The sequence below is a fragment of the Rhamphochromis longiceps genome, linkage group LG3, assembly GCF_057381845.1.
Source record: "Rhamphochromis longiceps isolate RC_006_pf linkage group LG3, R_longiceps_female_GT1.1, whole genome shotgun sequence".
NCBI lineage: Eukaryota > Metazoa > Chordata > Actinopteri > Cichliformes > Cichlidae > Rhamphochromis > Rhamphochromis longiceps.
Genome location: NC_140559.1, coordinates 37,188,412 through 37,196,458, shown reverse-complemented (window position 1 = coordinate 37,196,458; position 8,047 = coordinate 37,188,412).

Sequence of the window (8,047 nt, the reverse complement as noted above, 5' to 3'; positions counted from 1 at the left end):
GGAGAAAACTGCAGCAATTACCAGCACTGTAACAACAAGCAAAAATGGACATGGCAGGTGGTGCACAAAGCAACCAGTGTATACAGGTATACGCTTTAATCTTCAGCAGGAACTGTTCCTGTTTGTTGGGAATTATAGTTTATTTAAAACAATTGCACCGCTATTAATGTGCACAAAATGGGCAATGTGCAATAGATCCTGGTACTGTCTAAACATCTTTGGCCACAACTCATTTCTGTATATTTAGTTGGAAAAGTGTAGTATATAAAGCGCAAACCAGAGTTTGTATAATCGTACTTCTCTCCTGGCCTCCTCCAGACTTTGACAAAAATGTCAAATTTTTATTAATCAGCTCATCAGACAACAGGGTTTTTTTCCCCAGTAATTTCCATACCTCAGCCTTATCTCTACCCATACGGAAAAGAAATAGTAAAAACTTATATGTGATTACTCATGAAAGTGGCCACTTTCTCATTACTTTCATACATTGTTTTAGTAAGTATCCAAAACATACAAGTTTCATTATATAATTTCTCAAGGGATCTTATATCTGTTTTCACTCTTATATGCTTTTCATACAAGTTTCACACAAGACAGATACAAACTTTATAAGATTTATATATATCTTTTCCATATGGGTACCTTTAAAATAATTTCTTGACAGCCACCCTTTCACTGACCATTGATGAGGCTTCAGTGATCAGCTGAAAGGCCAGATATATCTCTCACATCCTGATCCTGGTGAATTTTCAATGATAACTGAATTATTGATGTAAAATTTAAATCACGGAGCAGCTAAATTAAAGTCAGATTGAAGATGGTTTTGAGTCGGTGCTTGATGTTACATGAATCACAACCACTCTTTACTCAATTCTAGAGCCATTATAAGCAAATTTGATTTACACTATGGTTCATTTATTGATGTTAAATTTAACCGTCAGGGGTTGCATTAAGGAGTGGCCTCACTATTGGTCTTAAACCAAGGGTGTCAAATATAAGGCACAGGGGCCAGAGTCAGACCCACAATGACTCCAATCTGGCCCACTGGACAGCTTTGGACAATGTGAATGAGGGCAAACATTTTGGACTTCTAACTGCAATTTCTTCTATTGTTTTTATGGTTAAAGTTTGAGGTTTTTTTACAACGTGTAACATAATCATTTTTTAAAAAAGAAAATACAATAGTAATAAAATAAAATGGGAAGTTTCTGTTTTATAATTTAAGGACATTATCAGTAATGACCAGAACGTTTTCTGTAATTTTACACATTAATTTCTTAAAGTTAGAGTCATGCTGACAGATTTCTCTTTTACTACGGCAGCATTTCTTTACCATGTAGAAAAAACGAGGCGCACTGTTGAAATTGTGCTTCTTTTTCTCATATTAAGATATCTCAGAGTTCAAACGTGCAGTTAAACTTCTTGACGCTGGCAGAGAGGCAAGTTTTACTGTTTCAGCCCACTTAACTAAAGTGAGCGCTACCTATGATAGTCTAGCCTTAAACACCCCAATGGCGCCCCCTGGTGTTTAACTTGTGATGTTACAATTATGGAGCAGGAAACAATAACAAGGAGCACCGTGTACATGGTACAGTGTACCATTTAATCAGCATCAGCTGCTTTTTTTCTCCTTGATATAATCTTGTAAATAATAATTGTGTCAGTTAAAAATAGAACAGCTTGAACATTTTTGCAGTTTTTACTTTTATTTCTTTTCCATTCTTTACTTTTATGTCTTTCCAGACGAATACTTGTGAAATTACATAGAAACCATCAGAGTTCCTGTTACTCTACATGTCCGCACAGACATAACAGTGCTGCATGTTTACTGCTGAAACTATATGGCCAGTGACACTGAAGCACAAAGCTGGCTATAGGCTATGCCCTTCCCTCACAGCTAACAGTAATGCTATACTAGTACAGGCTCTGGTTTGATCTCATATCAATCAAGTAATTCTATCCTTCCTGCCTTACCACACAGATTTCAGCAGATTCAAAATGCAGCTGTTGTGTTTTTATTAGAACAGCTTTCATAGGACCCCCTTCCTTCAGCAGCTAAAATACGGCAATGATTTTAAGATTCTGCTTCGTATTTTCAAGTCTCCATAATCTCTCTAATATTCTGCACATCTCCACTCCTTTCTGTACTCTGAGATCATCCTCCTATTTTACTCTTTCCCACACCACATTTCCTTTCTGCTAAAGCATATAGTTAGGGCTGGATCAGGTGACCCTGAATCCTCCCTTACTTATGCTGCAATGGGGGATTCCCATGATGCATTGAGTTTTTCCTTTCCAGTCACCTTTCTCACTCACTATGTGTTAATAAACCTCTCTGCATTGAATCATACCTGTTATTTATCTCTGTCTCTCTTCCACATCTTCCATCCCGCTCTTAACCTGGTTCTGCCGAAGGTTTCTTCCTGTTTTACCTTCCCACTGTCGCCAAAGTGTTTGCTCATAGGGGTCATATGATTGTTGGGTTTTTCTCTGTATGTATTATTGTAGGGTCTGCCTTACAATATAAAGCGTTGTTGTGATTTGACACTATAAATAAAACTAAATTGAAATTCACAATATTGGTTCTGTCCCTTTAATCTTTAAAGCCAGCCATAAAACACATTTTAATCTCACAGATTATGTTTGATTGTTATTTATTATTATACATTTTCAGACATTATTCTTATTATTCTAGATCAAAATTTAAATAAAGACAAAACTTGGGTATATGAGTCTTTTTCGACCCTGAAAATTTAATATGGGTAGCTGCTGTATTGCAATGTTAGAAACTAAAAAATGAGTGAAAAAGAACAAAGTTTAGACTTGTCACTATCAGGATCATTATAATTAACTAAAAATAACAAATAAGATGAAACTTTTACATACTGAAAGAGTTTTGTCATGTAGCTAAATCAAAAGTGGCATTATAGAGGAAAGAAATGTACAGGGAGTGCAGAATTATTAGGCAAGTTGTATTTTTGAGGAATAATTTTATTATTGAACAACAACCATGTTCTCAATGAACCCAAAAAACTCATTAATATCAAAGCTGAATGTTTTTGGAAGTAGTTTTTAGTTTGTTTTTAGTTTTAGCTATTTTAGGGGGATATCTGTGTGTGCATGTGACTATTACTGTGCATAATTATTAGGCAACTTAACAAAAAACAAATATATACCCATTTCAATTATTTATTTTTACCAGTGAAACCAATATAACATCTCCACATTCACAAATATACATTTCTGACATTCAAAAACAAAACAAAAACAAATCAGCGACCAATATAGCCACCTTTCTTTGCAAGGACACTCAAAAGCCTGCCATCCATGGATTCTGTCAGTGTTTTGATCTGTTCACCATCAACATTGCGTGCAGCAGCAACCACAGCCTCCCAGACACTGTTCAGAGAGGTGTACTGTTTTCCCTCCTTGTAAATCTCACATTTGATGATGGACCACAGGTTCTCAATGGGGTTCAGATCAGGTGAACAAGGTGGCCATGTCATTAGTTTTTCTTCTTTTATACCCTTTCTTGCCAGCCACGCTGTGGAGTACTTGGACGCGTGTGATGGAGCATTGTCCTGCATGAAAATCATGTTTTTCTTGAAGGATGCAGACTTCTTCCTGTACCACTGCTTGAAGAAGGTGTCTTCCAGAAACTGGCAGTAGGACTGGGAGTTGAGCTTGACTCCATCCTCAACCCGAAAAGGCCCCACAAGCTCATCTTTGATGATACCAGCCCAAACCAGTACTCCACCTCCACCTTGCTGGCGTCTGAGTCGGACTGGAGCTCTCTGCCCTTTACCAATCCAGCCACGGGCCCATCCATCTGGCCCATCAAGACTCACTCTCATTTCATCAGTCCATAAAACCTTGGAAAAACCAGTCTTGAGATATTTCTTGGCCCAGTCTTGACGTTTCAGCTTGTGTGTCTTGTTCAGTGGTGGTCGTCTTTCAGCCTTTCTTACCTTGGCCATGTCTCTGAGTATTGCACACCTTGTGCTTTTGGGCACTCCAGTGATGTTGCAGCTCTGAAATATGGCCAAACTGGTGGCAAGTGGCATCTTGGCAGCTGCACGCTTGACTTTTCTCAGGTCATGGGCAGTTATTTTGCGCCTTGGTTTTTCCACACGCCAGAGGTGTGGACTCGAGTCACATGACTTGGACTCGAGTCAGACTCGAGTCATTAATTTTATGACTTTAGACTTGACTTGAAAAAATGTTCTAAGACTTGTGACTTGACTTGGACTTGAACCGGTTTACTTGAAAAGACTTGATATTTTACCCCAAATATAAAATTTAACATGCATATTATATGGAGATTGAAAATGTGACGTCATTCACGGGTAGAACCGCAAAGGATTCTGGGAACTCGTGGCAAGAGGTACTAGCGCACGCAGGCTTTCAATTAAAATCAGTTATACAGCGATAAAAAGAAACACAAAAATGTCAAGAAGCCGTTGTATTATTAACTGCAATAGCCGGTCGCATGACAGCCACGGGAAGCCGACGGGTAAAGAGATCGGTTGTTATCGGATTACGTCGTTGAAGAGAAATTGTTCAAGCCATGTTTCCGAAGTAACAAAGAGGCGACGAATGGCCTGGATTGCAGCCATTCAAAGATCAAATATAACGTCCCAGAACACTCCAGCTCACAGGTTAGTCTGCTCCAAGCATTTACACGAAGGTCAGAGTTTTGTAGTAGTTAATACCTCATTTTCATAACATAATTAGTGATATAGGTTACAAGCAAGTCTGGCGCTGAACAGAAATGGTCGCGCTATGCTCCTTTGTTTATTGTGCATAAATAGTGAATTATCCTGACACAATATTGCGTTTCGCTTCTGTTATTATGGTACATTGACAAAAACATATACTTTTATTCACAGGATAAAACAGGTTTTTTGTATCACTAATTGCCCAGTACGATTACAGCATACAATATTATTGTCACTGCTACATTTCTGTGATGGGTACCAGAAATTATTTCCACTGCTAATTAATTACCGTTGAGCTCAAAGGTCCTATTAATAAACGGTTAAGGAATGTGTATTTATGACGACGATTTGTGAGACTGGTAAACTTATGATACGTACGATGGTCTTTCGTTCTACACGGTGCATTTCAAGGTCCTGTACCCATCCGTAGGTAAACTGTACCTGGGCTTGTTGCAGTGACCTGAAGTTACTAAACTTCATGAGTGTATGCACTCACTCCAAGAACCGTATAATTATAAATATGCATATAAATATGCTACGATGAGATAGCTGACTTCATCTAACTAGCAAATGTTGTCCAGGCTACGTTGGTGATACAGTTTTTTTTAATGTGTATGATATTTTTGTCATGCGATTTTAAAGCTGGTCCTACAACCGCATCCAAGAATAACATGCAGCTTATCTCAGAACTGTCGGTGAAAATTATTCTTGGAGCTAGGTTTAATTGAGCTGCATTTTAAAGAGGTGCAATTTCACAATTTGTGTATATTTTCTAAGTTCACTATTTTGTCATGTGTTGAGAAAAACACAGATTTTAAAATTACATGGTCTAATATTTACATTTAGCATATAACTGCAACATTATTTTTTCGTTTGTTTTTTTTTAAAGACTCGAAAGGACTTGAAATTCAAAGTTTCAGACTTGTGACTTGACTCGGACTTTTACACCAGTGACTTGAGACTCGACTCTGACTTGCCTGACATTACTTGAGACTTGACTTGAGACTTGAGGATAAAGACTTGAGACTTACTTGAGACTTGCAAAACAATGACTTGGTCCCACCTCTGCCACACGCTACTTGCGACCCTGTTGACTATTTTGAATGAAACACTTGATTGTTCGATGATCACGCTTCAGAAGATTTGCAATTTTGAGACTGCTGCATCCCTCTGCAAGATATCTCACTATTTTTGACTTTTCTGAGCCTGTCAAGTCCTTCTTTTGACCCATTTTGCCAAAGGAAAGGACGTTGCCTAATAATTATGCACACCTGATATAGGGTGTTGATGTCATTAGACCACACCCCTTCTCATTACAGAGATGCACATCACCTAATATGCTTAATTGGTAGTAGGCTTTCGAGCCTATACAGCTTGGAGTAAGACAACATGCATGAAGACGATGAAGTGGACAAAATACTCATTTGCCTAATAATTCTGCACTCCCTGTAGTGTTTGTGTTTGTTCATTTGGTAAAATGACATAACTTGTATGAGAGGCAAATTTATTAAAACCCAAAAGTTGAACATGTCATAAATTGTAAGTAAATCAACAGATAAAGCAAGCAAACAACAAATAAACCCAAATGACTTGAAAGAGAGCAAAAGAAAGAGAGAGGCATAGACTGGTAGCATATATTAACCAAGATGCAACTATTACTCTAAATAAGCTGCTTCACTACAAGCCACACAAACCTACAAGTGAATGTAGGAGCCTAAAAGCACCACACGGCCCTACTTGTATAGTTTTTTTTTAATGCAAATTCAATTCACTTGGTGAATTTTGAGTTTAGTTCTGTGTTTGTTTTTTTTATTGTAATCTACATTTAATTGCTAACGTTTTTCATATAATCCAGAACCATCTTCAGAGTTACATCTTTTAATTGAATGAGGTTCATGAATATTAATTACTGTTTCTATTAAGCTAGCAAACAGGAAACATGGGTACATATGCTATGATCATTATAGTATGGTATAGTATATACTATATAGGATGCTGCAAAACAATATATAGTGACAAGCAATTCAGATATTGCAATTTAGTTGTAGACTATGACGCTCCATTTGATGATATATATATATATATATATATATATATATATATATATATATATATATATATACACACACATACATACATACACACACACACATTAGGGGTGCAACGATTCAGTTCGATACTTTGGTGTCATGCCTTTTTAATTTGGCATTTATTAAAATTATAAATATATATTTTAACTCAAAAGTACAGTTTTTAAATTTAATGTTGCTGAAACAACAAAGTAATAAGAAAATAAATCTATCTGATCGAGAAATCACTCATCTTTGGAAAAGAGAGTTTATTACAGAGAAATGTCTCTTTCCAAAATAAAAGCTATACTATCCGCTTCTTCTGGGCTATATTCTCAGCAGCATATTAAACATGTCAGGTCCCCATAAGGAGAATCATGTGCTAACGGCTGTCTAAATGACTCGGGTAAAGTTTGTAGCATGCGTGCTTGTTGTTTTTGTCTGTTTCCACTTGTCTTTGCACTAGGATGATGTCGGAGTAAATGTGCAGTCATATTCGTTGTGTTGCCACTACTGCTGTCAGTGTTAATCTCGTTAAAATGACATTAACGCCATAATGCAGCAAATCTCCGTTACCGCGGATCTCCCCATGTGTGGGCCTGGAGGCGTCAACACGTTAACAAGCTAACTGCGCTAACGCACTAGTTCCCACCAATGTAATTGAGCATTGCGTGGCACATCCGACATACTGTTTTACTTTTGTCCATGACGCGCTTACCATCAGGGTCATACGTCACATGAAAACCAAGATATTTCCAAACGCCAGATCTGAATGAGGGTGGGGGAGGTTCAATTTCGGGGAGCGTTGAGGCAGTTGCCATGTTGAAACGAGCTTAGCTTCTGTCTTGCTAGCTTGCGCTGCGCTCAGTGGAGTAGTTGAACACAGATCCACTGAGCGCTCAACACAGACAGCATCGTCAGAAGAAAAGTTGATAAAATAAATAAAACATTTTGTATTGTTCGATACATATGAGTACTGAACCAAAAGCACTGTATCGAACGGTTCGATATTGATACGAGTATCGTTGCACTTATATATATACAGTGGGGCAAAAAAGTATTTAGTCAGCCACCGATTGTGCAAGTTCCCCCACATAAAATGATGACAGAGGTCAGTAATTTGCACCAGAGGTACACTTCAACTGTGAGAGACAGAATGTGAAAAAAAAAATCCATGAATCCACATGGTAGGATTTGTAAAGAATTTATTCGTAAATCAGGGTGGCAAATAAGTATTTGGTCAATAACAAAAATACAACT